This window comes from Hordeum vulgare, unplaced genomic scaffold (assembly GCF_904849725.1).
Source record: "Hordeum vulgare subsp. vulgare unplaced genomic scaffold, MorexV3_pseudomolecules_assembly, whole genome shotgun sequence".
In the NCBI taxonomy this organism is placed as follows: Eukaryota; Viridiplantae; Streptophyta; class Magnoliopsida; order Poales; family Poaceae; genus Hordeum; species Hordeum vulgare.
In genome coordinates, this window is record NW_025422483.1 from 171,285 (window position 1) to 185,946 (window position 14,662).

The following is a 14,662-nucleotide window of genomic DNA, read 5'->3' on the forward strand; positions in this document are numbered from 1 at the left end:
CTCGTCGGGTAGATATTCTGTGTCTTGGGGTCTTTCTCCTTCGGGAGAATTCTCCGTTAGCTCGGCATATTTGGTTCTGTGCAGGTTGCCGGTCCTTCCGTGGTTATCCCCATTTTGGAAGGCACCGTTGCCCGTGAAGATTAAGATTTTCGTTTGACAGCTTCTCCGTGACTGCCTGCCTTCAGGGACCGAGGTGCTGAAACGTCATGGTCCGGGTAACGGCACCTGTCCCCTGTGCCACGTCCCGAAGACTGGAACTCACATTCTATTCTCCTGCGTTGCGGCACAAGCCCTTTGGTGCTTTGTGCGTGAGGCTCTGGGACCTGAGTGAGAGGCCCATGACCTCGCAGAATTTCTGTATGTAAGGGACACCCAGGCTGGCCGTAAGCGCCGATTGTTCTGGCTGGTATTCGCAGCACTGACGTTGACTCTTTGGACGACTCGCAATAAGATGGTGATTGAGCGGGTGTTTCAGCGGCATGCATCTGACTCGTTCTTCAAATTCTTTGCCTTCTTGCAGCATTGGCATCCGCTCGTTAGGCCCCGAGACCGCGACCAGCTTCAGGGCTATCTGGACGCGCTGATGATGTCCGCCCGGCGGCTCTCCCCCCGCTCCCATGATGCTTAGCTTGCCCCTTTGTTGGCGTTTTCTGTTTTCTTTTTTCCTTTTCTTGGGCGTGACTGTGCTGTTGCCCCAGCGCTCTTTTGTTTTATCACTATGTTGGGCTGTGGTTGTATGGATGCTGGAACTTATGCTTTATATATAAAGCGGGGCGCAAGCCTGTTTCGAGAGGGAGGTGCCCTCGGAGTGAGGTTGCTGGTGCTGTCCAGTCGTTTGCAGTGGTTCATATATATGAACTAGAGCACTCTTCCTTCTCGCAGCGACTGTTTACTGCTGAAGATGCAGGATTGGACGACAGCGAGTCTACAATCGCACTCGTAATCGCTAGAACGCATACGGCAGGAGGTTGTATTCTTGGCTTGTACAGTAGTTTTCTGTTGAACTTTAAATTGGAATGTGTATGACAGCAAGAAAACCAACTTTATTTTTCTTACCCTGACCTAACAGTGAGCTCGCTGGTGCTCTGACTACTTTGGTTCATATGTGTACATCCTAGTTATGCAGAGGATGGGTGTAATGCTTAAACTTTTAAGTAATAAAAGCCTTTTATAAAAAAAATGCAACACTGGACTGCAGGTACACACTCACATTCATGGTTACAAGAATTTGGCCTTAGGAAAAATAGATAAAAGTGTGAACACCGTCGTCGACACGAATTCCTCTACAATCATCATCATTTCCATACACTAAGCCCAAGCTTTATCAATCACAAGGGTTCATACTTCATACAGGATAGGCTGGGTCTGTTCATACCTACTCCAAAAATTTCAAGCATCATCAGCAGCTGAAGAAAACAGGGTACTCTGCATTTTTTACATCATGCTTTTTGTGTGTGTCTTCCGGGAAGATAATTACGTTTCAATTACCATTTTTACATCATTTTTTACATCATCCTCTAACTGCTAAATATTATTACATCTTTCCACATAAAACTTCACAGGACTGGGAAAACATAATAGCAGGTTATTTCTTAAGACTTGAGACCTTAAATCACACACATACACACACACACAGACACATGCTACTCATCCTCCTCCGAGATCTCTGTCAGCTCGGACAACAAAGTGTACGAATCTGGGACAGCGATGTGATCGTCGTCGCAGAAGAATGGCCTGGAAGGCATCTGCAGGCCATCAAAGCCACCTTCCAACATGTCTATGACCTCGCTCATCGTTGGCCTGTCATGTGACTTCATCTGAATGCACCATAATCCAACGATGCACAGCTTCTTCTCCAATTCATGCATGCTTGCAACTGGACATATCGCATCTACTACTGGAGCAGTTAGTTTGTCATACACCCATGATGGGTAGTAAGACTGGCTTGAGTTCGCCGCATTTGGATCAGCGTTCCTTCTTCCTCCAGTCATCTCCAACAACAACATTCCAAAGCTGTAAACGTCAGACTTGCTCGATATGACACCAAAGCTCCTGGATATCATCTCAGGAGCTATGTACCCAATTGTTCCACGTAGGGCTCTCGATGGCACAAAACTGTTGTCCCTTGGGTATAATTTAGCGAGACCGAAATCAGCAACTTTAGGGATGAAATTGTTGTCTAGCAAGATGTTGTGCGGCTTGATGTCGAAGTGGAGAATCTGCATCTCGCAACCCTGGTGCAGGTAGTTGATACCCCTCGCAATGCCCAAAGCGATCTCGTTGAGCTTGTCCCAGGAGAAAGTCTTCTCAGCCGAGAAGATGTACTTGTCCAGAGAACCTTGAGGCATGTACTCGTAAACCAGTGCTCTCCTCATTTCCTCTGAGCAGAATCCCATGAGGCGCACCACGTTAACGTGATGGATCCTACCGATGGTTGAGACTTCATTGATAAAATCTTCTCCATTGCAGTTAGGATTGCCCTCTAGCATCTTGACAGCAACATGAACATTGCCTGGCAATAGCACACCCTTGAACACAGACCCGTAGCCTCCCTGACCCAGCTTATCTCTGAAATGGCTTGTGATTGCTGTGATGTCAGTGTAGGCATACCTCATTGGACCTAGCATTTGTTGCATTCGGAGGAACTTCTCGACAGCATCAATTGTGATCCTCGTTTTCCAATACTTGTGGGCGAGGAAGATCAACACAGCCAGTGGTGCCAACACAAACCTGCATAACACTGCATAAACAAGTTTATATAGTTTTAGTGGGTGGGTACACACATGCGTAGATGTGATGATGAAGAAACTGCAATTAAGATCAGAACATTCGGAATTACCAGCTAGCCACTTCATAGAGAAGAAGACTAACGCTATGATTCCTGAGGGATAATCATCATATCCAGTTGCATACAGTGAGCACTCCCAGAAAGCTCCATCGACCAAAAGAATTTTCCGAACACAACTCTTGACGCCATCACTACAATCCTGCGATAAGTCGCTGCAATACCATCCAACGAGACATAGAAGGAATGAAAGAGGGGCTTAACGGTTTTGGGATAAGACACTTATACAGGCAAAACTCACCGAAACTGGAGTATTAGGCACTCTTTAATGATTGTGCTACTCAGGCCAATGTCATATCTGAAAGGGAATCGAACAGCAAATCCAATCCTCATGGATTTCACAACATCTGCATAACTTGCATTTTCTAGCGGCCCTAGACTGTCCCAAGGCCGAGGAATTCTAGCCAAGTAACCACAAGAAAGCTCGAGATACTCCATTGAATAAGATCCATAACCAGTTAACACATAAAATAAGTATGATTTGTGCTAAGGCAAGCAACAGGCATGTACATACCATTGTCCTTTACTTCCCGAGAGCATGTAAGAAAGCAAGCCTTATTATATGAAAGGGGTTCCAATTCGACTTCCATGTGGTTCTGGTATCTGAACGGAGGCCGATTCCACCGAGGTAGAGGGCAGCTGTTGTATAAATCCATGTCGGCATCGACGACCCAGAAGGAAGAACTACTGTAGTTGATGGAAGATACATAGTATGTTGCATCGTCGATGTGAATTGAAGCCTTCGTACCACTGCAAATTAGCTCGTAAGATGGATAACCACACCCAGGTGGATCACTTGCCTGACGAAATGGAGATGACACATTTCTGAGAGGGCCACACGAGAAAGAAGGACAATCAGGCAAATGATGCCGCCCTTCGACCTGATCTGCAGCAAGAACTACAAGCACAGACGAGATAGTTAAGATCTTGAGAGCAGTGCGCATTGCCATGGCAGACACACAGACGAGTAGAGATGAATGGCCGAATAAGTGAGTGGCTGCCAAAATAAAAAAAAGAACTCCAAAGAATGGACATTACATGCCAACTAGTGCCTCTACATGAACGTGATGTTTCTGGCTAGGAGACTTGGCTACTAGCTGCCAACTAAAGTTGGGTGCATACCACCTACTGGCTCGTCTAAGTGATGGTGATGTTCTTGACCGGTGACCTCTTGTTGGTTTACAGAAGAGTCCTGTACTGGTCCAATCCTGTCCTAGTCATATTAACATGGAATTCAGTGCCTTGAGAAGATGACAAATAACAGGGATCATAAAATGGATAATAAGAAAATATCATTCATTGGAGATATTGGTTTTACAGTTAGCAAGGCATGTTTTTGCAAAAATGAAAAACTAAGGCTGATCCAATTCCTCATATTTATCTAGTTCACTAAACCCCTACTAATATGAAACTAACTCCCCAGAATATCTTCAAACCACGTGCAGATTAAATCGGTAGATTCATTGATATTTACCTTGGTTCCAAGTGCCTGCAGATTACAATTTATAATGGACATCATTTAAACCACACCCGACTGAAAAATACTGAAATAAACTATTAAGTGGAAGCTTTTTCTGTACAGGACTAACTAAAAGCATTTTCCATAACGCAAGGTCAATTATTTCCAATATTTTAAATAGCGGGCTATGCCATTTAGCAGCGGCTCGATCAGAAGCTATGAAAGGCTATAGCGGAGCAAAACCTTATTTAGCATTTCTCTTAAATCATGAAAATATGATATATTGCATATACTTTACATATACACATGTTCGCACATCAAAATGGGAGTACCAAGAGGCATCCATGAGTAGAAAAGAAGGCTTTCGTCCACTTGATGAAATCCCATTAGTCCCGGTTCACTCACGAACCGGTACCCATGGGGGCATCGGTCCCGGTTTGTGAGGCTAGGGCGCCAGCCGGGCCTGATGGGCTATTGGTCATGGTTCGTATGACCCATTTGGTCTCGGTTCCGCACACGAACCGGGACCACTGTGACTCGCTCCTGACTCACAACAATTAGTCCCGGTTTGTGGGTGGAACCGGGACCAAATGTTGAACTCTAGTTTCGATTCCAACCACAAACTCGGACCAAATGGTTGGCCTATATATACCCCCCACCCGCGAGCAGAGCAGTGCACTGCTCTGTTTTTTTGGATGGCTGTGGAAGAGCTTTGTGGTGCTCTAGCTCACCTCCTATGCACATGAGGTGTTCGATGAAATGCCCGAGCCACACTTAAGCTTTCTCCTCTCGAATCTCCTTGTCCAAGCTCCATTTTCCTCAAGTTTTGTGTAGCTTTGGCGGCCCGTCCTGTCCCGTCCCCGTCTTCACCGTCGTCAATCGTCCGCGCCCACCTCATGCCTGCTCAACATGAAGGTCCCGTCTAGCTTCTCGTCGAATATAAAGGAAATAATAAATATGGCAGAGAAAAAGTTTCAGAACCTAAAGTCTCATGACTGTCACGTGATTATGACGAAACTGCTTCCAGTTGCATTGAGGGAGCTTCTACCGAAAAACGTTCGATTAGCCATTGTGAAGCTATGTGCATTCCTCAATGCAATCTCTCAGAAGGTGATCGATCCGGTAATCCTGCCAAGGTTAAGGAGTGATGTGGTGCAATGTCTTGTTAGTTTCGAGCTGGTGTTCCCACCATCCTTGTTCAATATTGATGACCCACAAGTATAGGGGATCAATCGTAGTCCTTTCGATAAGTAAGAGTGTCGAACCAAACGAGCAGCAGAAGGATCTGACAAGTGGTTTTCAACAAGGAAATATCTGCAAGCACTGAAATTATCGGTGACAAGTGATTGTGTGTTGAGATGATTCGTAGCAAGCAACAAGTAACAAAAGTAGCAATGGTGCAGCAAAGTGGCCCAATCCCTTTTGTAGCAAGGGACAAGCCTGGACAAAGTCTTATAGGAGGAAAAATGATCCCGAGGACACACGGGAATTTCTGTCATGCTAGTTTCATCATGTTCATATGATTCGCGTTCGTTACTTTGATAGTATGATATGTGGGTGGCCGGCGCTTGGGTACTGCCCTTACTTGGACAATCATCCCACTTATGATTAACCCCTCTCGCAAGCATCCGCAACTACGAAAGAAGAATTAAGACAAAGTCTAACCATAGCATTAAACTAGTGGATCCAAATCAGCCCCTTACGAAGTAACGCATAAACTAGGGTTTAAGCTTCTGTCACTCTAGCAACCCATCATCTACTTACTACTTCCCAATGCCTTCCTCTAGGCCCAAATAATGGTGAAGTGTTATGTAGTCGACGTTCACATAACACCACTAGAGGAAAAACAACATACAACATATCAAATTACCGAACGAATACCAAATTCACATGACTACTATTAGCATGACTTATCCCATGTCCTCAGGAACAAACGTAACTACTCACAAAGCATAATCATATTCATGACCAGAGAGGTAATGAGTAGCATCAAGGATCTGAACATAAACTCTTCCACCAAATAATCCAACTAGCATCAACTACAAAAAGTAATCAACACTACTAGCAACCTTACAAGTACCAATCGGAGTCGCGAGACGGAGATTGGTTACAAGTGATGAACTAGGGTTTGGAGATGAGATGATGCTGATGAAGATGTTGATGGTGATGAGTCCCCTCCGATGAGAGGAGTGTTGGTGATGACGATGGCGATGATTTCCCCCTCTGGGACGGAAGTTTCCCCGGCAGGATCGTCCTGCCGGAGCTCTAGATTGGTTCTGCTCAAGTTCCGCCTCGTGGCGGCGGCGAAACCACGAAAAAGCTCCTCCTTGATTTTTTCCTGGACGAAACCCTCCATATAGCAAAAGAGGGGGGCCAGTGGGCCAGTGGGTTGCCCACAAGCCCCCATGGCGTGGCCTGGGGGCGTGACCGCGCCGTGCAGGCTTGTGGGCACCCCCTGGTGCCCCTCTGGCACTTCTTCGGCCCAGTATTTTTGATAAATTGGGAAAAAATCCTCGTTTATTTTCACGGCGTTTGGAATTGCGCAGAATAGGTATCTCAACTTTGCTCCACTTTCAGGCCAGAATTCCAGTTGCTGGTATTCTCCCTCTTCATGTAAACCTTGCAAAATAAGAGAGAAAAGGCATAAGAATAGTACCGTGAAGTGAAATAACAGGCAAAGAAGCGATAAATATCAACATGAAAACATGATGCAAAATGGACGTATCAACTCCCCCAAGCTTAGACCTCACTTGCCCTCAAGCGAAAGCCGAGCTCAATAAATATGTCCACATGTTTAGGAAGAGAGATGTCGACAAAACAAGATACGAACATGCATGCATCATGATCAAGCTCAGGACAACAATACCAACATATAATCTCTCATGCTAAAGTGATAATTCCTTCACAAAGTAAAGCATGGATCAAGAACCTTACCGAGAAGTAACAACCGATTGCCTTTAGTCACTGAAGCAATTGCAATCTATCACAACATCAGAAAGAGTCAAATAAGAGCTTGTAAAGCAAATCCACATACTCAATCATTCTTTCATTCTCTACAATTGCTACAACTCACGTGGTACTCATGAGATCAAAGTTTCAGCTGAACACAGAGAAAGATAGGGGATTATAGTATTGCCTCCCAACTGCTTACCTCAAGGGTAATGTCAACAATAATAATTCATGAATGCCTACCTCCAAGTTGACATATGAATATAGATCTTTCCCAAGCATGTGACGGTAGCCAAGACAAAGGCAAAATAAGGAATTGGTGAAGATCACCATGACTCTTTCAAGGGCAAAAAGTAAAGGTACAAGATAAGCCCTTCGCAGAGGGAAGCAGAGGTTGTCATGCGCTTTTGAGGTTTGGATGCGTGTCCTCTTAGTGCGGAGGAACGTCACTTTATATTGCCTCCTGTGATAAAGAACTTTATTATGCAGTGTGTCGCTTTTATGTCTTCCTCATCACATGCTCGTATAAAGCTTATTTTCCACACACTAATAGATCATACATATTAGAGAGCAATTTTTATTGCTTGCACCGATGACAACTTACTTGAGGGATCTTATTCAATCCATAGGTAGGTATGGTGGACACTCATGGCAAAACTGGTTTGAAGGTTTATGGATGCACAAGTAGTATCTCTACTTGGTGCGGGAGGTTTGGCTAATGTGAGGTGGAAGCAATCGTCACATGCTAAGGGATCTCTAATCATATAACATTGTTCAGAGCCAAGCAAACACAATCCATTACGTTGTCTTCCTTGTCCAACATCTACTTTTGGGCATGCAATAGTTTGGTGAGTGTTCACAATCATAGATGGTGTCAGAGATGATATATTTATATGTGAACCTCTCCTTCCTTATCACTTCCTATTAATTGCAACAATGACCAAGGTCTACGTTTGCCTACCCTCAACAAGTTTCAATCCTCATTCTTTTTATATGTGAAGCCATCAATTCCCATAAGATCATTACATGATCTTTCATGCTTTTGTTCTATTCTCACTCTTTTGATCATGGCAAGAGGCAAAGCCCTTTAACTAAGACACTCTTTATTATATGGCTCACGAGCTCGAATACATCGGGGGTGACACAAAGAAAAACTCAAGACTAAAACACTAAGACTTTAAAACTACTAGAGAAAAAAGAAAACTGAAAAGGAAAACTAGAACAAAGGTAAAGGCAAAAGATGTGATGGTGATACGATACCGGGGCAACTCCCCCAAGCTTGGCAAAAGCCAAGGGGATTGCTCATACCAATGCTCAGTTGTCTTCCTTTGGTGGCGAAGGTGGTGGAGTTGTTGAAGAGGTCTTGAGCTTGTTTAATTTCCTCTTGAGCATAAAATTCTGCTCCCTTAGATCATCATTTCCTCTTCAAGCTTCAACACCCTTTGGCATAATTCCTGCTTACTCTCCTGCAAGAAACCAGAAGGGATAAACAAGGTCTTAGGCTTCTTCCTTGAGTCAGGGAGGCTCGACTTCTTGAACTCCACATGCGTGCGTCCAGGTTGAGGAAGAGGAGCCTCCTCTTCATCGGAACTCGTTTGTTCCTTCTCCTTGGATCATAATATTCTTCCTCATCAGAGGTCCAGCCATAAGGATCAAAGTCCCCATAGACCTTGGGTTTAGCAAGGTAATCAGCCACATAGCTCTCCCCCTCTGAATCCTGAGAAGACATCTTGGCCTTGATCTGCGGCAGAAAATAGGCTCGAAACGAAAAACAGAGGAAATCTGCGTGATGCAGGGGTCAGACCAAACGGAAGTATATATAATGATTTTTTTCAGACCAGAAGGAGTACCCTGCACGAAAACCGAGTCCAGGAGGCGCACGAGGTGGCCACAAGCCCTCACGGCGCAGCCAGGGGGTGGGCCCACGCACGTGCAGGCTTCTCGCCTCCTTGCGCACTTTCCGGACTACTTCCAATTTTTGTATTTTTTCAAGTATTCCAAAACGGAGAAAATTTCCTATTGGCAAAGTTTTGGACTCCATTTTCTTACCGAATCACATACCTCTTCGTTTTCGGAGTCTGAAACAGGCTGATCAATATCCCTTAGGTATTCTTCCGGAGTTATGGTATTGATGATATTGCTTTCAACATTTATGGGAGTACCTGAGATATAATGCTTGATTCTCTGCCCATTTACAACTCTCGGACAATTACCTTTCGTGTTGTTGATCTTGATAGTACCAGAACGATTTACTTCCTCAACAACATAGGGACCTTCCCATTTAGAGAGAAGCTTGCCTGCAAAGAATCTTAAACGAGAGTCATATAGCAAGACATAATCACCTATATTGAACTCACGCTTTTGTATCCTCTTATCATGCCACCTCTTAACCTTCTCTTTGAACAGCTTGGCATTCTCATATGCCTGCGTTCTCCACTCATCAAGCGAGCTAATATCAAATAACCTCTTCTCACCGGCAAGTTTGAAATCAAAGTTGAGCTCTTTGATTGCCCAATAAGCTTTATGCTCTAGCTCAAGAGGTAAGTGACATGCTTTCCCATACACCATTTTGTACGGAGACATGCCCATGGGATTCTCATAGGCAGTTCTATAAGCCCACAATTCATCATCGAGCTTCTTAGACCAATTCTTTCTAGATCCGTTGACACTCTTTTGTAGAATCAGTTTAATCTCTCTATTACTTAGCTCTACTTGACCACTTGACGGAGGGTGATAGGGAGACGCAATTCTATGGTTGACATCGTACTTAGCAAGTGTTTTACGGAAAGCACCATGAATGAAGTGTGAACCACCGTCGGTCATTAGATATCTAGGGACTCCAAATCTAGGGAAGATAACTTCTTTCAGCATCTTGATAGAGGTGTTGTGATCAGCACTACTAGTGGGGATATCTTCCACCCACTTAGTGGCATAATCAACAGCAACTAAGATATGCGTATACCCGTTGGATTTGGGAAAAGGTCCCATATTATCAAAGCCCCAAACATCAAATGGTTCAATGACAAGTGAATAGTTCATAGGCATTTTCTGACGTTTGCTAATATTACCTATTCTTTGACATTCGTAATAGGACAAGACAAACTGACGGGCATCCTTGAAGAGAGTGGGCCAATAGAAACCTGATTGCAATACCTTGTGTGCAGTTCTATCTCCCGCATGGTGTCCTCCGTAGGCCTCGGAGTGACACTTCTGTAGGATCTGTCCCTTTCATGTTCAGGTACACAACGTCTAATAACACCATCTACTCCTTTATAAAGGTGAGGATCATCCCAAAAGTAGTGTCTCAAGTCAAAGAAGAATTTCTTCTTTTGCTGGTATGTCAAACTAGGTGGTATGTATTTGGCAACGATATAGTTTGCATAATCAGCATACCACGGTGCACTACATGAAGCATTGATGACATTCAATTGCTCGCCGGGAAAGCTATCATCAATAGGTTGTGGGTCATCTAGAACGTTCTCCAACCTAGATAAGTTATCTGCTATTGGGTTATCAGCACCCTTTCTGTCGACAACGTGCAAATCAAATTCTTGTAGCAAGAGAACCCATCTGATAAGTCTAGGTTTAGCGTCCTTCTTCTGCATGAGGTACTTAATAGCAACATGATTAGTGTGAATAGTGACTTTGGAATCAACTATGTAAGACCTGAACTTTTCACATGCAAACACGACCGCTAAAAATTCCTTCTCCGTAGTGGCATAGTTTCTCTGGGCACTGTCTAGAGTTTTACTAGCGTAGTGCATAACATTCAACTTCTTGTCAACTCTTTGCCCTAGAACAGCACCAACAGCATAATCACTAGCGTCACACATGATCTCAAAAGGTAAGTTCCAATCAGGTGGTTGAACAATAGTTGCAGTTATCAAAGCCCTCTTAAGTATTTCGAAGTCTTCCTCACAATCATCGTAAAAAACAAAAGGAATATCCTTTTGTAAGAGATTGGTAAGAGGCCTAGAAATCTTAGAGAAGTCGTTAATGAACCTTCTGTAGAAACCAGCATGACCAAGGAAACTTCTTATACCTTTGATATCTGTGGGGTATGGCATTTTCTCGATTGCACCAACCTTAGCCTTATCGACTTCAATACCTCTTTCAGAAATTTTATGTCCTAAGACGACGCCTTCATTAACCGTAAAGTGGCACTTCTCCCAATTCAAGACAAGATTGGTGTCTTTACATCTCTGTAAGACTCGATCAAGGTTGCTGAGGCAATCATCAAAGGAAGACCCGTAAATGGAAAAGTCATCCATGAAAACCTCGACAATCTTTTCACAAAAGTCATAGAATATATCCATCATACATCTTGGAAAGGTGGCAGGTGCATTACATAAGCCAAAAGGCATACATCTATAAGCAAAGGTACCAAAAGGGTAGGTGAAAGTGGTTTTCTCCTGATCAGATTGTGCAACTGGTATTTGGGAGAAACCAGAATAACCGTCTAGAAAGCAGAAGTGTGTGTGTTTGGACAGTCTTTCTAGCATTTGGTCGATAAAAGGCAAAGGTTAATGATCTTTCCTAGTGGCTTTATTCAATTTCCTAAAATTGATCACCATCCTATAACCAGTAATAATCCTCTGTGGGATCAGTTCATCCTTATCATTAGGGACAATGGTAATGCCTCCCTTCTTAGGGACGCAATGCACCGGACTCACCCAATCGCTATGAGCAACAGGATAGATAATACCTGCTTCCAGGAGCTATAGTATTTGATTTCTTACTACCTCTTTCATCTTAGGATTCAATCTCCTTTGATGATCAGCAACTGGTTTGAAGTCAGGATCAGTTTTAATCTTGTGCTGGCATAGGGTAGGACTAATGCACTTAAGATCATCAAGAGTATATCCAATAGCAGCACGGTGCTTCCTCAGAGTTTTTAGTAACTTCGTTTCTTCATGCTCTGAGAGGCCAGCACTAATAATGAGAGGATATATCTCCTTTTCGTCAAGGTAGGTATACTTAAGAGTATCAGGCAACTGTTTAAGCTCGAACATAGGATCACCCTTTGGTGGGGGTGGATCCCCAAGCAGATCAACAGGCAAATTGTTCTTAAGGATAGGATATTGTTCTAAGACAACTCTATCTATCTCATCCCTTTCATCCATATGCATATCATTTTCGTGCTCAAGCAAGTATTGCTCTTAGGGATCAGTAGGAGGCACGGCAATAGAAGCGAAGGCAATAGTTTCATCCCTACTAGGCAACTCCTTTTCATGAGGTTGTCTACCAAACTTAGAGAAATTGAACTCATGTGACACACCTTCAAAGCCAACAGTGACAGTTTGCTTCTCACAATCAATATGAGCATTGAGAGTATTGAGGAAGGGTCTGCCAAATATGATGGGACAAAAGCTATCTTGTGCAGTAGCAAGAACGAGGAAATCAGCAGGATACTTCGTTTTACCACACAAGACTTCAACATCCCTAACAATTCCCACAGGCCAGATAGTATCTCTACTGGCAAGCTGAATAGTGACATCAATAGGCTCTATCTCAACAGGTGCAATCTCATCTTTGATTTCATCGTATAAGGATTGAGGTATTGCACTAACACTAGCACGCACGTCACATAAACCATGATAACAATGATCTCCTATCTTAACAGAAACCACATGCATGCCAACAATAGGCCTATGTTTGTCTCTAGTGTGAGGTTTAGCAATTCTAGCAGCATCTTCACAGAAGTGAATATTATGTCCCTCAACATCGTCGGACAGAAGATCTTTGATAATAGCAATGCTAGGTTCAACTCTAATTTTCTCAGGGGGTGCAGGTGTTCTAATATAGCCTCTAGGTATCATAGTTGAAGCTTTAGAATGTTCCTTTATCCTAACAGGGAAAGGTGGTTTCTCAATGTAAGCACTGGGAACAACAGGATCATTATAGGCAATGACTTTCTCTTCAACTGGAGTGGGTTTAACTACATTGACTTGTAAAGGAGGATGATATTTAAACCACTTCTCTTTGGGGAGATCAATATGAGCAGCAAAGGATTCACACAATGAAGCTACTATCTCAGAGTCAAGTCCATACTTAGCACTAAAATCACTAAAGGTATTTGTCTCAACAAAGGATTAAACGCAATCAAACGTGAAATTCATACCTGGTCCTTACCTTCTTCAAGCTCCGAATCTTTAGAGTTGTTTTTAATTCTCTCCAATAAATTCCATTTGAAGTCAATATCTCTCTTCATAAAAGAACTGGTACAGGAAGTGTCAAGCATGGTGCGATCATCATGCGAAAGCCGAGCATAGAAGTTCTGAATGATAATTTCTCTCGAGAGCTCATGATTTGGGCATGAACATAGCATTGATTTAAGCCTCCCCCAAGCTTGAGCGATGCTTTCTCTGTCACAATTCTTGACGCCATCACTACAATCCTGCGATAAGTCGCTGCAATACCATCCAAGGAGACATAGAAGGAATGGAAGAGGGGCTTAACGGTTTTGGGATAAGACACTTATACACGCAAAACTCACCGAAACTGGAGTATTAGGCACTCTTTAATGATTGTGCTACTCAGGCGAATGTCATATTTGAAAGGGAATCGAACAACAAATCCAATCCTCATGGATTTCACAACATCTGCATAACTTGCATTTTCTAGCGGCCCTGGACTGTCCCAAGGCCGAGGAATTCTAGCCAAGTACCCACAAGAAAGCTCGAGATACTCCATTGAATAAGATCCATAACCAGTTAACACATAAACATAAGTATGATTTGTGCTAAGGCAAGCAACAGACATGTACATACCATTGTCCTTTACTTCCCGAGAGCATGTAAGAAAGCAAGCCTTATTATATTAAAGGGGTTCCAATTCGACTTCCATGTGGTTCTGGTATCTAAACGGAGGCCGATTCCACCGAGGTAGAGGGCAGCTGTTGTATAAATCCATGTCGGCATCGACGACCCAGAAGGAAGAACTACTGTAGTTGATGGAAGATACATAGTATGTTGCATCGTCGATGTGAATTGAAGCCTTCGTACCACTGCAAATTAGCTCGTAAGATGGATGACCACACCCAGGTGGATCACTTGCCTGATGAAATGGAGATGACACATTTTTGAGAGGGCCACACGAGAAAGAAGGACAATCAGGCAAATGATGCCGCCCTTCGACCTGATCTGCAGCAAGAACTACAAGCACAGACAAGATAGTTAAGATCTTGAGAGCAGTGCGCATTGCCATGGCAGACACACAGACGAGTAGAGATGAATGCCGAATAAGTGAGTGGCTGCCAAAATAAAAAAAGAACTCCAAAGAATGGACATCACAAGCCAACTAGTGCCTCTACATGAACGTGATGTTTCTGGCTAGGAGACTTGGCTACTAGCTACCAACTGAAGTTGGGTGCATACCACCTACTGGCTCGTCTAAGTGATGGTGATGTT

The 14,662-nt window shown here is 43.6% G+C and overlaps 1 pseudogene; it reads right to left on the minus strand.

The window, feature by feature from the left end:
* Positions 1-1,643: 1,643 nt before the first annotated feature.
* On the minus strand, positions 1,644-14,459 carry LOC123415179 (annotated as a pseudogene).
* Between the last annotated feature and the right edge of the window lie 203 nt (positions 14,460-14,662).